Source organism: Petaurus breviceps, unplaced genomic scaffold (genome assembly GCF_028583685.1).
Source record: "Petaurus breviceps papuanus isolate PSGF00001 unplaced genomic scaffold, PetGlider_PUasm1.0 90977, whole genome shotgun sequence".
Taxonomy (NCBI): Eukaryota; Metazoa; Chordata; class Mammalia; order Diprotodontia; family Petauridae; genus Petaurus; species Petaurus breviceps.
The window spans coordinates 33,197,440-33,223,282 of NW_027187391.1; the positions used below are offsets into that span (position 1 = coordinate 33,197,440).

Consider the following 25,843-nt stretch of genomic DNA (forward strand, 5'->3'; position numbering starts at 1 on the left):
GGTGGAAGCCGGAGCCACTTGGAGGTCATGCTTCTACTCCGCCATCTTGACTCCGCCCCCCCATCTTATCTTCTGCAGGATGTCTGTCAACACAGATTCTTAAATCTGCTTTTTTAAAAGCAAGCAACTCAAAATGGGTTAGCAATCTTACTTTAATCAATCAAACATATATCATTTACCTAGTTCAGGGGAAAAAGTCAGCACCCTTAACTTCAAAGATTACAAACAGAATACAAATAGAAGTTACAAGCAGACAGAGGAACAGGTCAGCAGACAGGCTTCCAGCTGTCTGACCATTACATCCATACCTAGTCAGTTACCAGAGAGGGAAGCACCAACATCTGGGGTTTCAAAGCTGGGGGGCTCAACAGCTGCCCAGAGTCTCATCTGGCCAAATCACACAACTCTTCCCAAAGTGAGCCCCAAAGGAAAACCTCACATCAGGGTATATATAGCCTCCTCTTGGCTCAGAGAATGTAACAACCCTCTTGACCCACTGCCCAATCACAAAGTATCAAGTTGTGGGCATTCCTGAAAAACAAGCCTCCTGCCACAGGCTCCATGTGACCACATTCAGCCTATCAGGGGGCAGAGTATATTTTCGACTCAGGGAAGGTTCTCAGTCACTTAAGCCTATCAAAGGGCCCAGGGGCAGGGAAGATCTTCAGACTCCCATTCCCATAACATACAGTCATGTATTTTTTGCATTGTTCTTTATATCATTATGAAGCATACCTTGTATAGTTACAAAGTCTGTTCATGAACTTTATCTTATCTGATCCTCTCATAAATATTCTATAAGGTAGAAAAGCAATGTTATCCTCATAATCAACTAAAGCTCAGAGAGGTTAAATTCATTCACACACACACACACACACAATCTGATCCTCACAAAGATCTGGTGAAATAGGTGCCATTATTATTCTCATGTTGCACATACAGAAACTGAAGAGTATAAGTGATTTGTCTAGTGTCACACAAATGGGAAATACATCATCTGAACTCAGGATTTCCTGATTCCAAGTACAGTGCCTTAGCCACTATACCCTGCCCTATCTCCAGATGACTGAAATAACCACAATATTCCCTCTTCTTATTGATATCTTCTTGATTTTATCAGATGGGAATTTGGTGACCCATTTCCAGTTCACAATGCTTCATCAGCAATCAGTTGGGGAAATTCCAGATGGCCTGAGATTAACTCTGCAACAATATTTATCAAGGTCAGAAAGCTGTCCCAACTATTTGCTGTTTTCTACTCCTCAAGTTGAGAGAGCAGTCGTTTTCAGTATAGCACATGATCTGTCATTTTCTTACACAATAAATTAATTTCTCTTATATTCCTGGTTTCCCTCCCATACTACAGCAATCACCTCAATTTTTAAAACAAAGCATTGCAATTCTGACCCCAGATACTAATTCCATCACACCACCCCATCATTATAGGAATTTCAGGAGAACATACTTCTTATTGAAGGTTTAAATCCATGTTCACATTACATGGTATGGATAACCATGCTAAACTATCACTCATTTTCTCTGGAATAATTGCTTCTGGGGAAAGAACTCTTTGGAGCTCTTTCTCTTTGGAAACTAAGTATGGGGAGCAAGGTGGGGGGGGGGTTGTGTTAAATTACCAGCATTACTTTCACTTTCTACTGTGAATTTCTATTTTCTTCCTTTAGTCTCTCACACATTGATTTGTTCATTGTTGTGTGAAGTCTTAGCTTAAACAGAACTTTTTCATTTTGCTGGTTGAAAGTATGATGTTTGTACTGGGCAGCAAGTAAATGATCATTAACTCTGTTTATAAATGTGGTCTTACTACTCAATTGGATAGTTTTTCCCACAAAGCTAAAGTTCCAGGTAAATCAGAAATACCCAAATTACTGGAGAAGAATAAAAATTTGGTACAGTGGGAAAAAGTCAATGATAATGGAAGCAGTCTAACTACCACATCTGTGAGATCAGGTAAAGACCACTCATACTTGTGGTATGGACTGACCCTAACCCTAATTCTGAGCTACTGTTATGTATGTTATAAGCATATTATTATGCTTTCAGAACAGTGCCCTGTCCAAAGGATGTACTTTGGAAACATGGAATTGAGTTGGGTGTCATTCAAGACCCTAGTCCACCATTTCATTCTAAACCATCTGTGTGTGTGTGTGTGTGTGTGTGTGTGTGTGTGTGTGTTTTGAAGGGTCAGAGTGTAAGATCTGAAAACTAATGCTGTATGCTCAGTAACACATTCCTTGCTTCACCACATGGTGTCACTCACCTCCCACATAGTCATCCCTTGGCTGTTGTACAAGGGAGGGCTCCTCAGAAAACCCAACCTAAACCCCTCCCTAACCCTTTCCCCCCACAAAGAATTTTACTAACACCCTGTAAGGTAAAGTGGTGGGGTTAAAGTAATAGTTTTAAGGAAAATGGATCTAGAACCTAAAGAGACATGGTCTAATAGGTGATGATTATTGCAAGATGATGACCTTTCTGGTGGATGTCCATGGTGACATTTCAGTATTATCTTACATTGGCTGTACCACTGGAGTGGTGCCATTCAACATCGGATATCTCATTGAGTTGGAATTAGGGGATGACTTTTTCCATCACGTAGAATGCCCAGAATGATAAAGATGTAAAGTTGATCCTAGCAGAGAGACTTCTGGGCAGCTTGCTCACTTAACTGTTTTCAAAGATGATAGACTAGGTTGCTTTTAATTTGAAAATGAGTTATTTTTATCTTCTACTGAAAGTCCAATAGAGAATACATTCATTTCCCTCCTTCTCCCCCCCCCCCCCCCCCACACACACTTTGGTGCTATTATAAAATCCAAGGTGATTTTTCTTTTGGTCTTTCTTTTACTACCAGAAGCAATTGACTTCATTAACAAAACAGTGCTCTCAAATACTAAGTTCCCATCCTGGAGGGATCCTTACAAGCTAAATGGACCTGCAGAATCAGTTTGCTTTCAAATTGCAATCTCCTGTCTGTCTCCAATTCCTAAAAGTCCCCTAAATCAAAATAAGTTTCCAAATGGAAGATTTTCCCTCTCTATTATGCATCTTTATGGTGGGAAAAATATATGTTCAAAGTACAGTGAACCTCTTCAATAAACATAAAATCCATGTTTAAGATCAGCCTCCCAGCTCTCAAGATACTGAGATAACTGAGAAAATTCACTTTTCAGTTCTTACCTGTCACCATGAAGAGATAATGAGAGTCACTCTGAGGATGTTGAAACATCTGACATTCTAAGGAAACCTTACATCATGATTCCAGGAAATGGTAGTTTGCAATTAGACTGGAGGCCTCTGGTTAAAGCTGACCTCATCCACTTTGGGTTTGAAGTCCAGAAGGTGAAGAATATCACTTGTAACCTTTTATGCTTCAGCTTAGAAGATGTTGGGACCACTTTTATACTTCTACCATAATTATCTCAAATTATGAACTCTGACTTTTAATTATGTAGACACATAGCAACTTTTGGTAGGAGTTAAGTTCCTATTGTTGCCTCTGGCTTGCCGATTAATGCCTACAGGTATAAACTGGGTGGGTAAGGTGGTAAAGTGGATAGAGTGCCAGACCTGGAGTCAGGAGGACCTGAGTTCAAATCGGGTCTCAGATGCTTAACACTTACTGGCCACGTGACCTTGGGCAAGTCACTTAACCCCAATTGCCCTGTCTTCCCCCTTCCAAAAAAAGAAACAAAAACCTTGACCTTAGACACTTACTAGGTTGTGTGACCCTGGGCAAGTCACTTAACCCTATTAGCCTCAGTTTCCTCATCTGTAAAATGAGCTGGAGAAGAACATGGTAAACGATTCCAGTTATCTTTGCCAAGAAAATACCAAATGGGGTCATAAAGAGTTGGACAAGACTGAAAAATGATCTGAACAACAACAGCAAGAAGGTATGAATTGTCACCTGCTTAAGACTCAGTTCTGATTATACTGTAAGGCTTCCTGAAGGGAATTTTCCACACCTGCAGATCAGATGTGGCCAAGTTATTCCACAATGTTTCTTTAGCTACAGTACTCTTGGCACAGTTCGTGGATTTGAAATTCATAACTCATTAAATTTTGGGGAAAATCTGTTTTCTCATATTTTTTCCCATATTCCCCTAAAAACCCATATTGATCCAGTCTTTTACCAAGCATTTTCTTCACAGCAATTGGATGAGGTGATTAGTTCAAGTATGATCTCTGCTTTATAAATGAAGATACAGGGTCAGAAAGGTGAAATTACTTGCTTAGAGTTACATGACCAAGCCCATCCAAGTCTTCTGGTTTTTAATCGTGTTCTTTCTTTCCACTGTACTACATGGTGATTAATGGGCTTTCAGCCATTTTAAGTATTATATGGGGTCTTAGGAAGGAACTACAATGTCTAACCTAGTCATTCTAAACATGACTGATGGATGTCTGTTTGACTTTTATGGAGGATGGCGTTTTTTGAAGGGACTTCAATCATCATGTAAATATCCATAAAAATTCAATAAGGATTAGACTAGATTTCTAAATTCCATTCCAAAGTCAAGGTTTTCTCAAGCAATCTCGTTGAATCATCACTTGATGGGGAGTGTACAAAGGCTTTAAATGTGTCACTCTTAGAAAGAGGCCTTATATTGATGATAATAGTTACTATTTATATAGTACTTTAAGGTTTGCAAAGCTCTTGGTATAGAGTAGCTCATTCATTCTTCATAGTAGCCTTGTAAAATATGTACTATTATCATCTCCACTTAGCAGACATAAGAATTGAAGGTGAGATAGGTTAAATGACTTGTCTAGGGTCACATAGCTAATAAACATTTTAAGCAGAATGTGAACTCAGGGTTCTATCAATTATGCCTTACTGCTTGTACAACATCTATGCTGCTCTTCTGTTATTGTTGATATACATATTATTGTTGCTCAGTAGAGTTTGACTCTTGGAGACCCCTGTGGACCATAGCATGCCAATACTACCTGAGAGGTTGAAATATAATTATAGTGGTTTGCCATTTCCTTCTCCAGTGGATTAAGGCAAACAGAAGTCAAATGACTTGCCCAGGATCCCACAGCATCTGAGATTGGATTTGAACTCAGATCTTCCTGATCTGATATACAGGCCTAGCTGTCTATCCACTCAGCCACCTGGCTGCCTCAGATATATATAGTATTGACATGACTTCACAGTCTCTTTTAAAATAAAGGTTTTTTTTTCCCCAAGGTGGCAAAAAATCTTGACAAATTCCCTTCCATTTTTGCTGTAATAAGTTTAGATTATCGTCCCCTTTTTTGTATAAAATGTATGCAGGTTGTTAATCAATATTGTCAAGTATTTAACAAGTGGGTGTTGATAACAAATGCTAAAATTTCCTAGTATTTAGTCACTTCATAATAATGACTAGCTTTTAATAATTACTGACATTTATATATCACTTTAAAGTTTACAAGGCACTTTAGAAACATGTCATTTGAGCATTAGTGAAGCAGGCACTACAAATACTGTCATCTCCATTTTACAGATGAGGAAACTGAGGCTCAGAAACATGTTGATTTGCTATTGAATACTAGCATTCTAAGTTCAGTACAATATACACAATTCATTACTGCCCCAATATGCCCTTACCATATTTTTCTTGAATTTTGTCACTATTTTATGCAAAAGAAGCATAATAAGACATAGTAAATATTTAACTAGCCTTGGAGTCAGGAGGACCTGTGTTTAAGACTTGCCTCTGACATGAACTAATTGTGTGACCCTGAGAAAGTCACTAAACCATTCAGGATGACAGGCAGCTCTTTAAGACTGGAAAGTACTGATGAGCTTCCAATATGCATGGGTTGAGGGAGTTTTATGTAGAGAGTTTTCTATACTGATAAAATCACAAGTCTAGAATAAATAAAAATGGAAAGTAGCTTTTTAAAAAAATCAGATAAATACTAGACTATATTTGTGGAGGTTATGGTATTGCCTTTTCGGGATATCCTTTAAAAATGCTTATATTTTCACCCATCCATCTGAGACATAGTATCATTTGGTCAGAAAAGGGGTACAAAATGATCACTTAAGGTCTTACAACATTTTGCAACTCTTTTACTGAATTTTTCCTGTCATGTCTCATTGTAGCACGGCTGTGACATGGATGCTTCCCTAAGGCTATGCCAGCAGCATAAAGTTTTGGGAGTCTGACAGGATAATAGATTTTGAGGTTATCTATTCCAATCCTGAGGGCGGTGCAGTGGATAGAGTACTCAGCCTGGAGTTAGGAAGATTCATCTTTCTTAGTTCAAATCCAGTCTCAGGCATTTACTAGCTGTGTGACCCTGGGCAAGTCATTTAACCCTGTTTGTCTCAGTTTCCTCATCTGTAAAAGTGAGTTGGAGAAGGAAATGGCAAACCATTCCAGTATCTCTGCCAAGAAACCCCCAAGTGGGGTCATGGACAGTCAGAAACAACTAAAAAATGGCTGAGCAGCAATAACAGTCCAATCCCCTCAACATGTAATTGGGGAAACCAAGAAAAATTGGGTAACTTCAGAGGTCATAGAACCATTGATCTAGAGCCAAAAGGGCCCTTAGAGGTCATCTAGTCCAAAAATCTCATTTTACAGCTGACGAAACTGAGGCCCAAAAAGATTAAGTCAGGGACTTGCAAAAGGTCACATAGGTTAATAGTAGAACCAAGATTTCAACCCAGTTTTTCTAGATCCAAATCCATTTATTTTCTACTGTACCCCACCACTTCCCAACTATACCACACTAAAAAAAAAAAACAAAAAAAAATCCTTTTGAATGTGGGTTTAGCAATAGACTGTGTCTGTCTTTCAGAGACAAGCTTAGTCCAAAGGAGCTTATCACCAATAAGCTTCGCTGCCAGGTGATGACTTTCTAGTCACTTATCAAACCATCTACTAATTGGATGCAGTAGCAATATTCTGCATCAGAGCAGGAGGTACCTGTAATGATGAAGTCCTAAATCCATGGAGTGTTTAAGGAAATATATTCATTCGGACACATCTGAACACCTAATATTCTTTGATGGTGACAGTAAAATACTGCTAGGTTTCTAAGAGTACTGACAAATGATGGCCAGCCAGAAAGTTCCACATTCTTTGAGCAACTTGAACCTACCACATAATGAATGGGTTTCTGGGAACTAATCCCATAGCACCATACATTCACACCTCTTGAGTTCAGGTGCTGAAAGATGAAGCAGAATGGAAGCATGACTGTGTGTTTTGTATTGAAGTGTTTCCTTGGACGTAAAAAGGATGGGAGATAGTTCAGTAATTGTACCTTTTGTTCCTCTTTATTCATCTTTAAAATGAGCTTGCTCTCATTTATTTTCTAAAATTTAATGAATGACGTGCATGTGATAAACTATCTAAGATAGGAGAACAGAGTCCCATCTAAAATTTTATAGATTAAGATTAGGAAAAAAAAGTGATTTTGCTTCAGATATTTTTCACAAGGAAGCAGATAAGAATTTTTTTTTCCCTCAGTTATCTGTGATTCATTAAAAAAGATGCCAAAATTTCTGATTTTCTGACTCTGTGATATTACAAGCCTGAACAGAATAGCTTGAAAATACTTTCTGGGTATAAATGTTAGCCTCATTCATAGGCCCCTGACTCCCTTGTGATTTCCTGGGATAGCCCATGGCATTTTTCCAGCTGGTGGTCTGCCCAGAACATTCATTGCTGTAGTTAGTCTAATGCATTACAATTTTCCAGCCACTGCTAATGCCCTTTTCTCTCAAACGCCTCTGTAAAAAAATCTCCCTGACATTTCATGGAGCACTAATGGTTTCTGGTTGATGTATTAAGTTAGGTTATACTTCTACACCCCTCAGACCTAAGAGAACTTCATACATCGAACCACCAAGAAATCACAGCCAGGAAGTTCTAAAAAATCTGAAACGTTATGTTAGTTTTTCAAATAATAGACAACATTTATATAGTACTTAGAAATTTGCAAAGCATTTTTTACAAATATCTCATTTTATCCTCACAACAGCCCTAGTAAGTAGACACTATTATTATCTCCATTTAAAGATGAGGAAATTGAGGTAGGCAGAGGGTAAGTGACTTATTCAGGGTCACACAGCTAGTAAGTGTCTAAGGCTGGATTTGAACGCAGGTCTTCCTGATTCCATGTTCAGCGTATTATCCACTGCCCCACCTGGTTGCCTCTACGTGGGAGTCCCATAAAGCATAGGGAGAAAGTGCACACCAGTTAATTGTAAATGTTTGCCTTAATGGAAAAGAAAAAAGTTAGGAACTTGAAACTAGTCCATCTTCCTAAAATCTCTTCGTTTGTATTTTTTTTTAATTTTTGTTTTTCATTTCCTCTCTGTAAAGTGGGGGCACTCTATCTTCCAATAGTGCTGGGTAGAATTGTCCTTTACCAAATAGTTAAATGTTTCAAAGTAATTACAAGACAAAATGGTAGGCCTTGAATGCTAAAAGAAAAAAGAAACACATTTTATTTATGGAAATTGGTCTTCTTAATACAGTTTACTGGGTAAAATGTAGGCCTAGAATGTCTGTCAAAAAACTGAAACCTTTGTCTTTTGCTATTTGCAAATCAGATGAAAAATACCCACCACCATGAGAGTGGTGCATATTAAGTGCCCCAATTCACAGATATTTATAGCCATGCCGACAGGGCAAATTTTTCTGGACAGCTGTCATCAGAGGCTCCATAATCTGGAGTGACTATCACACTGGATTGAAAGTCAGACGTCCTACACTGAATTCCTGGCTCTGCTTCTCATTAGGTAAGTGATGTTAAGCAAGTCACTTACTCTTTTCATGACCCAGCTTTCCTCTCTTTAAAAAAAGAGGGCTGCTTGTGACTTGAACCAAAGGGTTGCTGTAGAAATGAATTAAAGGTTTATAAAATATTTGAGAATCCTTCAAAGAATTATGTTTAAAAAATAGGATTTTTAAAAGTCACCATATAACAGAGTAATTGGGAACAATGATCTCTCCATTTTGATTATTCAGCATGTTTCAGCTGTGACTTTTCACCCCCAATTTGACAGTAAGTGTTTAGCATTATGGGTGACAAGAAATCGTAGACTTGGTGGGTGATTTAGACCCCAAAGTATATGGCCGACCTTGGATATACTCTACTTCCTCTCTCCATCCCTGGCCAAATAAGTAAATAAGTACAGGCTTCAAGGAAGTAAATAGAGGGACATCGGAGATCCTGATTGCTATCAAGAGGTTCTAATTTTTTAAATGGAGAAGAAGCTTGTCTTCATATCCATTCCTTTTCCATAGATTTGTGAACCAATGGGGACAACACATTTCAATAAGGGGAGAATGTTGGTTGAGGCTCAGTTTGTATTTCCAGTGGAAAGATAATGATTTTTATTAAGTGTAAGCTGTTTGATGATAGGACTCTCATGTTGCCACCTTTCCATGAGCTGTACCTCATACCCTTAATCATATACATCAAATTTCTAATGCCTTCAGCATGGTACAGAGGAAAAAGCTCTGAATTTAGGATCAGAGGAACTGAGTTTAATGATAATAATAATAGCTGGCATTTATATAGCACTTTAAGGTTTGCAAAGAGCCTTATATATGTCACATCATTTGATTTTCACAACAACCCTGTGAGGTAGATGTTGTTCATATTCCCATTTGGCAGATAAGACAGAGGCTGAGAAACGTTGTGCCTCTCCATAGATCACACAATTGGCAAGAGTCTGAGGTAGGATTGAACTCAGGTCTTTATCATTCTAAGTTGAACACTCGTATCTACTGTACCAACTACACATCTGCCTGGCTCTACCACTACTCAAGTCAACAAGCATTTATTAAGCACCTAATATATGCCAAGCTCTGTGGTAAGCCTGGTGAATACAAAGGAAGACAAAAATCAGTATATGTTCTCAAGGAGCTCACAGACTACTGGGGGAACAACATGTAAACAACTATGCATAAATAAGTATATACAGAATAGGTTGGAGATAATCGAACAGAGGGAAACTAAACTAGCAATAAGGGTGATTGAGAAAGGTTTCTTGCAGAAGGTTGGATTTTAGCTGAGACTTGAAGGAAACCAGGGAAGCCCAGAGGTAGAGACAAGAAGGAAGAGAATTCCAGGAATGGGGGACAGTTAGTGAAATTTTCTGAAATCAGGAGATGGGGTGTTTAGTACAAAAAACACCAAGGAGGTCAGTATCACTATTATAGAACAAGGAAGAACCCAGGTATAGGGATTTAACCTTTCTCGGCCTCAGTTTCTCAATCTATAAAATAATGAAGTTGAACTTGATGACTTAGCCTTCTTCCAGATTGAAGACTATGATTTTATGAGTAATTAACTAGCTGGCCTTTATCCTACCTGTCTGCTTTCATCTTCCACTAGGCATCCCTCAGGTAACACAGAAGGTCATTTGTTGTTTTGTTGTTGTTGTGCAAGGAAATTGTGGTTAAGTGACTTGCCCAGGGTCACACAGCTAGTAAGTGTCAAGTGTCTGAGGCCAAATTTGAACTCAGGTCTTCCTGACTCCAAGGCTGCTGCTCTATCCACTAAGCCACCAACTGCCCCTACAATAGGTCATTTTAAAAGATGTTTATGTTAAAAATTTGCAAAGTATTTCTGCTACAGCACAGCAGCTTGTAGAACATCTTAAGATTTACAAAGGGTTTTCCCATATCCTATTTCATCTGATTTTCAAAATCATTCTATAAGGTAGACTGGGAAGGTTCAGGGTCATGAGCCATTTGTTCTTGAAAGAATAAACACTCTCTAGTTACATTCTTAATCTCTATTTTGTGGAGTGTGCTATATAGTTGATGATTGTCTTTTCTTCTGTTCCTAATTCAATTATGATTAAAAGCCACCCAGGAAAAGGACCATTTTACATCATGAGAAGAAATGAATGAAAAAGCACTTATCACGTATTTGCTATGCTCCAGGAACTGTGCTAAGTACTGGGAAACACATATAAAAACATGACAATCTTTGCCCTTAAGGATCCTATATTCTTTTTTTGTTTTGTTTTGTTTTTTAGCTTTCCTACTTCACTTCCCATAAGATTTTTGAATTCCAAAGTTTGTCCCCATCCCTCCCCTTCCCTCCCCCCAAGATGGCATTCAATCTGATACAGTCTCTACATATGTATTCATATTAAACATTTTCACGTTAGTCATGTTGTAAAGAAGAATTAGAAACAATGGGAGAAACCACAAGAAAGAAGAAACAAAAAAGAGAGAGCAAATAGTGTGCTTCAATCTGCATTTAGACTCAGAATCCTATATTCTAACAGGAGACAACACGTGGAGGGGCATGGTGGTCAAGGAAGGGCATTTTTAATAGGAGGTATAGGAAGGGTGAGTAGGGCTATAAAACAATCAATTTCACCCTTATCAGAACCAATGGAAAGATTGATTTGATTACTTGATCCAGAACAAGAGGTGGAAATGGAGATTGCAGTAGGGCAGATGGCAAGATATCCCAAGACATTTGGATATGAGTTATGACCTGAGGCCAGTCAGAGAGGGAGGTGTGTGTGCTGCTGGTCCAAAGGAGGATGCTGCTCAAGTTGAGAAAATGACCATAGCAGCACTGTGGATGGCAAGATGTCTCAAGATTCTGGGGATGATGGACGTGAAGCATGGTGTGAGACCAGCAAGACACAATCAGTTAGAAGACTTTACCTTCATTCATTGTGAAAAAGGTTAATGAAAGGTAAATTAGAGAAGATATTTAAAAAGTCTTTATATGATATAATAGGCTAAATTTGTTCAGAAGTGTACCAACAACTCTGAAGAGGTAGGGTAACTCTCTCAAATGATATTAAAACATGGAAAATAAAAATAGTTTCTTTTCTTATTACCTGCATATTTCAGCAAGACCAGGGATTATTTTAGAAAATCTAACTTGTTTTGGGGTTTTCCCTTCAATCTTTTTTTTACAATTTTTTAAATGCTTTATTAACTTCTGATTTACATCATTCGTTTGCGCCAGATTTTGAGTTACAAATTTTCTCCCCGTTTTTCCCCCACCCATCCCCCCAAAACAGCAGTCCCACAGGATATCCCCTCCTCCAATCTGCTCTTTCCCATATTTTCTCCCATACCCGTTTCGACTTTTCCATTAGATCTCTATGCCTCAGTGCCTGTATATCTTATTTCTTAATTACATGAAAGATGGTATTAATAATATATACACACACACACACACACACATATATATATATGTATATATATTTGAATATTTGATTTTAAAACTTTCAATTCCAGATTCATTTCCATCCCCCCCTGCCACCCACCCCCACTGGGAAGATAAGCAGTTCAGTATAGGTTGTACATGTGCGGCTAATGCAAAAAAAATAATGTAGTAGATATATTGTAAAAGACTGACTATATTTCCATCCCTCCTATCCCACCTTCCATTTGTTCTATTCTCTACTTTGATCCTGTCCTTTTTCAAAAGTGGGTGCTTCCAACTTCCCTCCCCTCCAGCCTGCCCTCCCTTCCATCATCCCCCCTCTCATCCCCTCCCCCCCCATTGCCTGGAGGGTGAGATCCCCTATTTAGTGTGTATTTCGCTCCCTCCTCAAGCCAGATTCAATGGGAATAAGGTTGACCCATTCCCTTTTGCCTTCCTATTCTTCCCCTCCATTGTAACCATTTTCCTTTGCCTCTTCTGTATGAGATAGTTTGCCCCAATCTGTCTCTCCCCATCTCCTCTCATATTCCTCTCACCTCTTAATTTCACCTTTTATGTATCATCCCTTGCTGTTAAATTGGTCCTGTGCCCTCTATCTATGTATACCTGTAAACATATACACACACATTCACATATGTATTCACATGCCCATATACCCTCATATATAGACATATACACATACACACACACACACATATATATATATATATATATATTTCTAATCCCTTCAACTACTGAGAAAAGTTTCATAAAATACAATTTTTTTTCCATGTAGGAATGTTAATAGTTCAACTTTGATAAGTTCTTTATGATTTCTTTTCCCTGTTTACCTTCTCATGCTTCTCTTGCTTCTTGTATCTGAATGTCAAATTTTCTATTCAACTCTGGTTTTTTCAGCAAGAATGCTTAAAAGTCCTCTATTCCACTGAATGACCAAATTTTCCCCTGAAACATGATACTCAGTTTTGCTGGGTAGGTGACTCTTGGTTTTGGTCCCAGCTCCCTTGACCTCCGGAATATCATAATCCAAGCCCTTCGATCTCTCAGTGTAGAAGCTGCCAGATCCTGGGTTATCCTGATTGTGTTTCCACAATATTCAAATTGTTTCTTCCTGGCTGCTTGTAATATTCTCTCCTTAATCTGGGAATCCCGGAACCTGGCTATAATATTCCTAGGAGTTTTCTTTTTGGGATCTTTTTCAGGAGGTGATTGGTGGATTCTTTCAACCTCTATTTTGCCCTCTGGTACTAAAACATCAGGGCAGTTTTCTTTGAGAACTTCCTGGAGGATGCTTTCTAGGTTCTTACTTTGGTCATGGCTTTCAGGTAGTCCAATAATTTTTAAGTTATCTCTCCTGGATTATTTTCCAGGTCAGTGGTTTTTCCCATGAGATATTTCACATTGCCTTCTATTCTTTCATTTGTTTGGATCTGTTTAACAGCATCTGGATTTCTCATAAAGTCATTAGCTTCCATTTGTTCCAATCTAATTCTGAAGCAATGATTCTCCTCATTGAGCTTTTGAGATTCTTTTTCAACTGGCAAATTCGACTTTTTAAGGCATTCTTCTCATTGCCTTTTTGAGCCTCCTTTGCCATTTGAGTCAGTCTGTTTTTTAAGGTATTATTTTCTTCAGTCAGGCTGTTGACTCTCATTTCATAATTTTCTTGCATTGTTCTCATTTCTCTTCCCAATTTTTCCTCCACTTCTCTTATCTGCTTCTTAAGGTCCTCTATGGCCTGTACACAGCTTGTATTTTCCTTTGAAGCTTTTGGTGTAGAGGTTCTAACTTCACTGTTTTCCTCCTGTTCCATGCCTTGCTCTTTCTTGTCACCAAAATAGTAGTGTATTGTTGGAATCTTCTGTCTGCTTTGTTTCTTTTGCCTGCTCATTTTGCCACTCAATTATTTGACTTTTGGGCTTTTTGCCACAGTAGGACTCTGCCACCAGACAGGGGAGCTTTTGTCCCAAACGCTGGGGTTTTCTCAGTTGCCGGAGGTGCCCTCTCTGAGGTCTCCACACGCAAGCTGGACACACACCCCAGGACCTCCACCCTAGCCTGCAATCCAGATCCAAGCAGGTTAAAGCAAGAGCGATTACTCCTCAGATTGGTACTTGGTCCCCCTACACTCTGCAGGCCAGGAGCTGAAGCCGCCACGTGGGGCTGGCTGGCTGTGCTGTGGTCTCAGCGGTTTCTCGCACTGGGGGTAAAAGCCACACACTCCCACTTACTGGGTCCCAAAGTCCAGACTGCACTGGCCTCTCACCTTGTCCTTCGCATCTATGTATTGATAAATATGGAAAGGGCCACAGCTGCTGCTGATCTGGAAGTCCCTCTGGCTGGCGGCTGGTCAGGCCTGCCCTGGGGCTAAAGCCTGGGCCTGGGGCTGGGCTCGGCTCCCAGAGCGCTGTGCTGGCCGATTCCTGCCGGCCTGCCGGGCTGTCCTTAGCTGGAGGTTAGCTTCTCTGTGTCATTTTGTGGGTTCTGCAGCTCCAAAGTTTGTTTAGAGTCCCCTTTTTACATGGATTGGGGAAGGTGGAAGCCGGAGCTGAGGGAAGGTCTTGCTTCTCCTCCGCCATCTTGGCTCCGCCCCCGATACTCCTCCCTTCAATCTTAAGGGAAGAAAATAGAAAGCATCAATAGCCCACCAAAGCAACATCTTCCAATAGAGATTATTAGCTTGGTTTTGAAAGGGCTCAGAATTCCAGCTTGAGCTATGAGCCTGATCTGGCAAAAGTTAGATTTTTTTTCCATTCCCCTGGTTTTCCTAACTAACTGCCGCCTACCTCAGAGGTCTAGGAATAGGGATAAGACCTATGATTTCATTGGTTTAGGGAACTCCGCGGTGAGGAATCTCCCTCTACAAGCAGGTCAGCACCTTTTCTGTAACTGCAAAGTCTTAGAGAGTTACCTAGAGCTCTGAGAGATTCATTGACTTTCCTAGAGTCCCACAGCCAATATGAATAAAAGACTGGACTCAAACTCAAGTCTTCATGGCTTTGAAGCTAGTGTTTTACCATTATACTATGCTATGTTATTCTGTCTCTTAGCAATGTATATAGTAGGGAGGAAATAAGCATTTATTAAGTACCTATGTTTTATTAAGTACCATGTGTCCCACACTACGTTAAGGCCTTTACAAATATTATCTCATTGTATTTCATGGTAGCAACAGTGCTGCAAGATAGGATGCTATTATTATCCTAATTTTACAGATGAGGAAACTGAGGCAAATAGCAGTTAAATGATTTGCTTAGGGTCACAAAATTATTAAATTCTGAGGCAGGATTTTAACTCAGGTCCTTCTGACTCCAGACCTAGTATTCTCTTCAGTGTACCATGTAGCTGCTTCAGTATGAGATTAATATCTGAAAAAATGCTTTAAATATTCCAGGTAAGAATCATGTTTCAGCAGTTCTAGTTAAGATATTTCTTTTTGACCCATGGAAAGAGCTATCCACATCCAGAGAAAGAGTTACAGAGTCTGAATGTAGATTGAAGCAAACTATGCGCTCTCTCTCTCTCTCTCTCTGTTTTGTTTTGTTCCTTCTTTCTCATTGTTCATTCCATTGGTTATAATTCTTCTTTACAATTTGACTAACGTTTAATATGAAGGTATTTGTAGAACCTATATTGGATAGCATGCCATTATGAGGGGGGCAGGGAGGAGGAGAGGGAGGGGAAGAAAATTTGGAACTCAAGGGATTGTGGAACTGAATGTTGTAAATTAAAAATAAATAAACAGGGGCGACTAGGTGGCACAATGAGTAAAGCACTGGCCCAGAGTCAGGAGGACCTGAGTTCAGTTCCGCCCTCAGACACTTAACACCCACACAAAAAAGCTAGCCATGTAACCTTGTGCAAGTTACTTAACCCCAATTGCCCTCCAAAAGGCAAAAAAAAAAAAGTAAATTAACAAATTTTTTAAAAAAGATATTTCTTTTTGCCTTCAAGTCGTTAGACATTTTGCTAAGCTCCAAGGATATGCCAATCTTGAGGGTTACAGTTTAAAATATAATTTCAGCCATTCATTCTTTACAGTAATAGGCATTTTAAATATTCTTCATATATGTCCTTTCAAATATAGCTATAACCTATAAGATAGTGTTTTACTACTAGAGGAAAGGAAAATAAACATTCATCAGAGAGACAGAAAGGTCGATTATCTGATATTTTCATTTGTCACTGAATAAAGAAACATATTCTTTCTCCCCAAAGTTGGAATTTCAGGCAAGCTAGGAATTTCCAAGTTATTGGAAGGGAATAAAAATTGAGTGGAAAAAGCCAAAGATATTGGAAATAATCTGCCATGCCACATCCTTCAGGTCGGGTAAAGACTGTTCATACTTATAGCATTGTTGTTTATGAATTCACAGATATAATTTTTCTGTCCCTGATAAATGTTTCTCTTTCCTCCTTACAGGTGCCTTACAGGTTATATCTCTATTTGAAAAGTCATATATGAAGAATATTTAAAATGTCTATTACTGTGAAGAATAAATGACTGTAAGTATATGAACAATTGGGTATGTTGTATTCTGTGGGGGTTAACTGGTCTGACTATGTTAACTATGTTACATAAGACCTAACTATATTGAGATCTCAGTTTAGGAACTCAGCATACATACTGATACTCTGGTGCCCAATTTCAGCTCATCTTTTTCATCACACTTAATAAAATAATATTCCTTCATTACCTTTCTCACCCACTCTTTCTTCTGTAATTGCTTTCAAATGTTTGCTTTAGAAAATTTTAACCTCCTAATCATGAAATTTATTAACCAATTAATTTCCTGAACATTTATAGAATGCTTGTTGTTGATCCTTTGTTTTTGAAATTAACCAGTGACATCATGGGTAATGTGTTGACCAGTGCATGAATTGGATTTAAGTGAGGCAGAGTTGCACAAAGTTGTCAGCCTCACTCTCACTTCCAGAGTCATTAAAGTCTAGTGGCAAGGGGAGGCTAGATAGCACAGTGAATAGAGCACTGGCTCTGGAGTCAGGAGAACCTGAGTTCAATTCCAGCCTCAGGCACTTAACGCGCACACACACACATGCACGCACTCACACAAAACTAGCAGTGTAACCTTGGGCAAGTCACTTAACCCCAATTGCCCTACCTTTCCCTCTCTAAAAAAAATTTAATAAAAGCAAAAAAAAAAGTCTGGGGGCAAGACAAAAGTCAAGATGACTGGTGTCATCTTGACAAGATGCCCAGAGTGAAATGGATGACCTTGGTGTCTTTGATCTCTGACCAAGTTGCCTTTGTGGCCATTGGAACAAACTGTTCTCATCTGCCCATTCCTCAGGGGGAAGTCTTCATGTGCTTGGGTTAGACACTCCCCTCACTCACAGTTGGGTTTGAGAACTGTCAGTTACCCTCAACCTTTGTCCAGCAAAATGGTTTTACCTACAGGTGGCCTCTACACATGCTACAAAGTACCTACTACTTGTGCTATGGAGAATATAAAGATTGGTAAGATTTGGTCTCTCTTGCACTTGAGGAATTTATAATATTACCTTTAATTTCTTTTTGAACCTTAGCTCGGCCTGTGTGCTCAAATATACAAGCTTACAATCTTTCTCCAAATCTATCTGTTTCTACTTCACATGTCAGTCAATCAACAGACATTTATTAGCCACTTAACCATGTATCAAATACTGTGCTAACTGCTAGGATATGAAAAAGGTAAAAATAAGATCCATCCCTATCCTGAACAACCTCATATTCTAATGTGGGAGAGAATATGTAAATGACTAGGAATATACAAGATATATACAAGGGGAAGATATATTCCAGAGGGCACTTGCAGCTGGGGGAACTGGAAAAGTCCTCTATAAAATGGGATTTGAGTAGAGCCTTTATGGAAGAAAGTGAAATTAAGAGGAAGAGATGAGGATGAAGAACATTCTAGGGGGGTCAGTGCAAACTCATGGAAATGGAAGATGGGGTGTTGCATGCATGGAACAGCAAGGATTCCAGCATAGCTTGACCATAAAGTATGTAGAGGGGAATAACATGTAAGAAGACTTCTGAGAGTTCCTCTTCTTCTGACACCACATTTTTCTTCAAAACATATTGTTAACCTCTCTTCTATGACCTGATTCAGGGTCTGGATATTTCTTATATGGAACCATATATTGTTCTAACCATCATTTGTCACAGTAGATGAATGATAATGTTGATTGAACCTCTAACAAAGGAGAGGATAGAAATAGCATAGCATATAAATTAGAACTGGATCTGAAAAAGGCCTTTGCACAGAGTTCAGTGAAGGATTTTATGTGTGTGGAAGAGACTAGAACTTGTACTACATTTCCTACAAGTTTAAACCATGTCCTAAATGGAAAGCATGCAATTAATGAACACATGTGGCTTCAGATTCTGCCAGTATGGAGAGCTCAGCAAACCACATTGGCTCAGTTGGCTAGTTTTCTTGCCAACTTGAAGAGAGAATTCCAAATACCAAGGACACTCCCCTCACGGGACTGTGTAGCCATCTTTCACGAAGCTCCAAGGACGAAAGTTGCTTCCATATTTACTCCTCTGGCAATTATGGAACCTCTTCTCAGAATAATGTTTTGGTCTATTTTTTTGTTTCATTCTGCTTTGGACTTCTCAACACCTTTAATAACTTTCCCTGCTCTCATTTGAAAATTTGCTTATCTTCATTCTCATTTCAAACCTTCAGGGATCTTTGGTTATCTGCCTTTGTGAGGAGCCAAGAGAATTTAGAACTATAGGACCCCCCTCCTGCAAGTGGTCAATGGTCACTCCTATTTGTGTCACCCACCAGAACCACAGCATGGTTCTGGCAAGTACCCCTTTTTCTGTCATTCTTTCCCACCAAGTAACATCTTAAAGAATTAAAAACATGTATTGCATTCTCAGTGCCTCAAATGTCAATGGCCAAGACATGAGTGTTACCTTGCTAGACAGGTGAATGAAGTATAGTCTTCCAAATAGCTCAATACACTTGTTTGGTCAAGATATTTTACTTAGAATCTGCTATGGTTTCTTTGGTGATCTATAATACCACTCATATTCCAGATTTCTGGAAGTAAATGACTAAAATGTTCTTATAAATTGGCACAAGGTTTTTCCTTTTGACAGATTTTAATTTAACAAATATGTACTGAGTACTTCATAATTCAAGGCCTTGTGGAGGATGCAAAGAAGAATCAGAATTGGGAAACCTTAAATAACTTAGTCCAATGGTGGGACAAGATATTTACAAATAATATGATATCAAGGAGAGTGTGAAAGCATAGTAAGAGAGGGATAAGGTTATCTCAGAGGAGAAAAGGAATCATTGCTGACTGAGTAAATCAGAGAGGGTTTCTTGTAGATGGTTTATCTTAATTGTGACATTTTAAGCTTATAACAAAATAGTTCACTATATTTCAATTGAAGAAACATTTATTAGAGGACTGCTATATTCAAAGCACTGTGTTAGATGCTAGGGAGATCAGGAGAGAGATGAAACAGATGATGCTTTCAAGGTCCTTATACTGAATACTCCTTATACTAAACACCTGGCCTAGGGTGGTACAGGATCTAAAAAGATTGTTTTAGATATCAACTCAGAGAATGAATTTAGATAAGCTAAAAGATTCTGAATTGTTAAAGGGCTGGGCTTAGAACTCTGGTGCAGTAGAAACAGCTCTGGATTTGTGGGTCAAAGGACCTGAATTCTAATTTTGGCTTTTGCCATTTACTACCTATATATTAACTTAGGCAGATCACTTAATACAGAGGTTCTTAACTTTTTTTGGACTCATCTGATGGTCTCATGAAACTTATGGAACCCCATCTCAGAATAATATATATACGAGTGTGTGTGTGTATTTGCCTTTTGGAGGGCAATTGGGGTTAAGTAACGTGCCCAAGATTACATGGCTAGTTTTTTTGTGTGGGTGTTAAGTGTCTGAGTCTGGAACCGAACTCGGGTCCTCCTGACTCTGGCACCGGCGCTCTACTCACTGTGCCACCTAGCCGCATAATATTTTTTATTACATAATATTTTGTATAATAAGAATAATATTTTTTAATACATAAAATATATAGGATTATAAACAGAACCATTTATATTGAGATAGTCATCAGAATATTAAAAAAACAAAACAAAAATAAAAAGTACACAGACCCAGGTTAGGAACCCCTGACAATATAACTGATTGTTTCAGTTAATTTAGTTGATTCATATGTAAAATGAGAAATTTGATCCTTTCGACATCTAAGGTCCCTTCTAACACTAAATCTAAGATTGGCTAACCTTCATTTACATTCCAGCTTGACTTTTCTATGATTCAGATTATAGAAATTTCAGTTACAATGAGAATAATAGTAAAAACAGAGATTTATATGGAGCTTTAGGGCTTACAAAGTGCTTTGGTCCTAATAACAGCCCTGCGACACAAATAGTGCAAGCATTATTCACTCATTTTATAAAAGAGGAGATTGAGGTTCTAAGTAAGAAAATTATTTACCCAAGGCTACATGGTTAATAAGTAACATAACTGAAGCTCAAAACCCAGGTCCTCTGAATTCAGATTCAATGCTCTATTATGCCCAATATAGACAATATTCTGAACCAATTCTTGTCCCTTTTCCATAGATGTATAAACCAAATTAAATTCCTTTAAAAATAGAATTGGGACAAAAATAAAAAAAAAAACAGTGGGTTCTGGAATCAGCAGGATGATGCTAGCTAAATTACACCTTATTTATCAATTACCCTTTTTATGAATTAGCCAGAAATAATGTTGAGCCAACGATGGGTCAAAGTCTACTAGTTTTGATGGAATAACTGACCCTATTGCTTTAAATTCTTAAGCAAAGTTATGCCTTCTAATAGTAGGAAAAAAGTATCCTCTCTTGATCATCAATTACACTTAATTTTCCTGGCTAGGCTGTGCTGCATGACCGTGTGCATTGCTGGAGTGACTTTTTAAGACCCTGCTGTGTTCTACAGCCAAACCATGTGAGTGGAATGAGGCCGAATGTCGAGGGTGCAACAAGAGAGTCTTTGGACTTGTGTCACTGAAATGATGTATGAGTGTCTAGAAATAACACGCATGTTGCCATGTATGCTTGCTATATTTGTTGTTTTTTGTTGTTCCCCTTGTAGGAAGGGGAGTTGGAACAATTCACAGGAATGAGGCTTAGCATGGAAGATGGCATTTAATGGATCCTGTGGGAGTATTTGCATGTGGAAGTCAAAGGTCCTAGAAGAAATATTTAGTTCTGAGCAGTAGCAAGAAACAGCCTGGGGTTTGGTGAATACAGTGATATCAGAGATAAGATTTCATTGGTTCAAGGTACTTTGAATATGTGTGTGCACATGCACATGTGTGCATATTAAGTAATTATGCAAAAGTAAAGTAACAAGTACATGCTCATATCTGCTCTGCTCATTCTGATTTTGTTTCCAGTTTTTCCTGAATACTTGTGCTTTGCTAATTTCCCTAAAATCCCATTTTCATCATGATACTCCCTTGTTCAAAAATGTATAATGGTTCCCTACAGGGATTTATTGGGTGCCTACTATGTGAAGGGCACTGTGCCAAGTGCTAGAGATACGAAGCTGAAAAACAATGTGGCCCCTGCCCTCAAGGAACTTATGATCTAATAGGGAAAGATAAGGCATGTATACAAATGAATATGAAAGTAGAAAGAATGTGGTAGGGGTGAGGGAGAAATCTTAAGTCCTATAAGGATTTTAATGAGGTAAGGATTACTTCCCATTGGGGAATCAGGGAAAATACCTTGGAGGAGGTAGAATTCTTTGCTTCTATTAAGGTCCACACCTCTGACAACAGAGGGAGATGAGGAGGGAGAGTGTTTTAGGCATGGTGGAATGGTTTGCATAGAGGTATGACAATATAGGATGAGATGGAAAAACAGTTAATAGTCCAGTGTGACTGGAATACAATACATGTGAAGGTGAGTCAAGTGAAACAAGACAGATTAGACCATGGAAAGCCTCAAATGACAGATTAAGGAATCCAAACTCATCCCGTTGACTTTTGAGGCCTTCTATAACTTTCAGTCCTTATGCAACCTGATTTCCAACTTATCCAACCTGATTGCTCAGTACTATTCCCCAATATGTACCTTGTACTTAGACAAGGCAAATCTCTTTCTCCTCAATATCTCAGAACAATATATATTATATATTTATATATATATATATTATAATATAATATAAATATAATATTTATATAATAGTCTATATTTATATAATGTATTAACAGCTTTATAAACCTTTTCTTATAACCATCCTGTGGTTATAATAAAATTATTGTTAATAATAATTATTAATATTATTAGCCTTTCTAGAGAGGTTAAGAGACTTGCCCAAAGTCATCTTTCTAGCAAAAGGCACAGTCATGACTTGGCTATAAGCCTTCCAACACCAAGTTCATGCTAGATCACATTGCCTCTAGGTCATTTCTAGCTATGTATTTTTCTCCATGCCTGGAATGACCTTCATTCTCCTCTCTTATCATACCCAACCATCAAAACTTAGCTAATCTCATCTCTTCCATGAAGTCTTCCCCAACTATTTCTGTTTATACTGATCTCTTCAGTGAATTCTTACAGTGCTTTTAGTCAATAAGAGTTAGGTTTAACAAGTTACCTCTTTGTTCTGTGTATATTAGTTCTGTTATCACAGTTAGTTATGATGGTAGAGACCATAGTCTCTGCTATTTTTTATGTGTCCATGAGTGCTTAGTACAGTACTCAGACTATATAAGGTATTTGATAGGTAATTGGGTGGTTGATTGGTTGACTTTATATTTGCATACTATGGAATAATTTGAGAACATTTTTGATTATCAGAGATGTCAGTTTGAGACAATCTCAGTTCTAAATTAATCTAGATAAAATAATATAGAAGAAACATAATGCCAATTATACATAAGTATGAATTTGTATATATTTACATATCTGTGGGCAGATATACATATGTAAAAAGATTGTATCTTCATTCTTTTTTTTTTTTTTGCCTTTTTTTGGGAGGGCAATTGGGGTTGAGTGACTTGTCCAAGGTCACACAACTAGTTTTTGTGTTAAGTGTCTGAGACCAGATTTTAACTCAGGTCCTCCTGACTCCAGGGCCAGTGCTCTATCCACTGTGCCACCTAGCTGCCCCTGTATCTTTTTTATTCTAAGTTCACTGAAATAAATTCTCCTAATTATTACTACAGTCTACTTTCTAGATTTAATTCATATTATTCTCCTTTGTATTCATCTAGACAAACTGTCTTACTTTCTGTTGTCCAAACTTTTCATTCCATCTCTTACCTCCATGTCTTTGAAAAGGATCTTCCTCCACATCTGGAATGTACTCTCACTTCATAGAACCTTTAGTTACCTTCAAAGCCCATTTCATGTACCTCTTCCTATAGAAGTCTTTCTTACTCCCCATAGTTGTTACTACTATCTGTCTCCTGAAATGATAATTCACGTTTTTACCTGTGTAAATGCTTTCATCTTCCCAGGAGAATATATGTCCCTTGAAGGCAAAGACTACTTTGGAGTTTTTGTTTCTATTCCCAGCATCTAGCACTGTGCCTGGCACACAGTAGGCACTTAATAAATGCTTACTAAAGAAATTGAATGCATGAATGTATTTCACCTGTCCCTTTCGAGGAGAAGGTTGAGTACATAGGAAAATGCATTGTTGCTTTTCAGACCAATACAGTTAAAGAGGTAATACCAAGACTTGCATTGTGAAATTACTCTTTTTCTCATGTTGTTTCATTAGATCCTTTCTGTGTTCCAGAGGATAGTATTATAGTTGCTAGAGCGTTCCATGTTGTTTTTACTTTTTGATCTTTTTCAAGTTATAGGAGAGAGAATTTAGCACTTTGTGCCTTGAACACCAAGGGTGATTTTGTTTTTTGGTTCATTTAATCCCACATATAGGCATATCACTTAAGTGAAGTGAATGAAACAAACAAAAATATACATATTCTTTCAAAAACACTAAATTCTGCTTCCTGTATGGACTGGAAGGAGAAATTCTTCAAAATGTGCATCTTTTCCATTTCCATTTAATTTCATTTTCTTAAGTGAGACATGTAAGCAAAGGAAACAACTTTTGAAAAGAACTGAGCTAATTACTACTAAGACCTGATTTCAAATCTGGTCTTAGATTTTACATTTATTAGCTATGTGACTGTGGGAAAGTCACTTAAATGCTCTTTGCCTTAGTTTCCCCAACTGTAAAACAGGGATTATGACAGCACCTACCTCATAGGGTTGCTGTGATGCTCAAATGAGATAAAGTGCTTAGTACAGTGCCTGACACTACATACATGCTTATTCCCTCTTCCCTTTTTTATATATTAAATTAACTACATATTTAAAAAGTTTCTGATTTTGTATATTGTATCGTAAATGTTTTTTTCAAATGCTTTAATAACTTCTGATTTACATCATTCATTTCTGCCAGATTTTGAGTTACAAATTTTCTCCCTGTTTTTCCCCTACCCACCGCCCCAAAATAGCAGTCCCACAGGATATCCCCTCCTCCAATCTGCTCTCTCCCATATTTTCTCCCATACCCCTTTTGACTTTTCCAGTGGATCTCTATGCCCCAGTGCCTGTATATCTTATTTCCCAATTACATGTAAAATAGTATTAATAATAGTATATATATATGTGTGTGTGTATATATATATATATACATATATATATATATATATTTGAATATTTGATTTTAAAACTTTGAATTCCAGATTCATTCCCTTCCTCCCTTGTCACCCACCCTTACTGGGAAGATTAGCAGTTCAGTATAGGTTGTACATGTGTGACTAATGCAAAACAATAACATAGTAGATATATTGTAAAAGACTGACTATATTTCCCTCCCTCCTATCCCACCTCCCACTTGTTCTATTCTCTACTTTGATCCCGTCCCTTTTCAAAAGTGGATGCATCCAACTTCCCTCCCCCCCAGCCTGCCCTCCCTTCCATCATTTCCCCCTATCATCCCCTTCCTGGAGGGTGAGATACCCTATTTGTGTGTATTTCATTCCCTCCTCAAGCCAAATTCAATGGGAATAAGGTTGACGAATTCCCTTTTGTCTCTCTATTCTTCCCCTCCATTGTAACCATTTTCCCTTGCCTCTTCTATATGAGATAGTTTACTCCATTCTGTCTCTCCCCATCTCTCATTATATTCCTCTCTCACCTCTTAATTTCACCTTTTATGTATCATCCCTTCCTGTTAAATTGGTCCTATGCCCTCTATTTATGTATACCTATAAACATATATACACACATTCACATATGTATTCATATGCCCATATACCCTCATATTCTGTTCCCTTCAAATACTGAGAAAAGTTTCATAAGTTACAATGATCATTTTTCCATGTAGGAATGTTAATAGTTCAACTTTGATAAGTTCCTTATGATTTCTTTTCCCTGTTTACCTTCTCAAGCTTCTCTTGCTTCTTGTATCTGAATGTCAGATTTTCTATTCAACTCTGGTTTTTTCAGCAAGAATGCTTGAAAGTCCTCTATTCCACTGAATGACCATATTTCCCCCTGAAATATGATACTCAAGTTTTTTTTTTTTTTTAAAGCAATCGGGGTTAAGTAACTTGCTCAAGGTTACACAGCCAGTTATTTCTGGGT

The 25,843-nt window shown here is 38.2% G+C and overlaps 1 long non-coding RNA gene across 3 annotated transcripts in view; it reads left to right on the plus strand.

Moving 5' to 3' along the window:
• LOC138153234 (uncharacterized) overlaps positions 1-25,843 on the plus strand; it is a 73,149-nt gene that overhangs the window by 10,689 nt on the left and 36,617 nt on the right. For 2 of the 3 annotated variants that reach the window (XR_011166316.1, XR_011166314.1), the window contains exon 3: positions 16,610-16,692. This is a non-coding gene — a long non-coding RNA (uncharacterized lncRNA). Of the gene's footprint in view, positions 1-16,609; positions 16,693-21,320; positions 21,511-25,843 lie in introns of all 3 variants that reach the window. The other variant, XR_011166315.1, reaches the window with a different exon arrangement.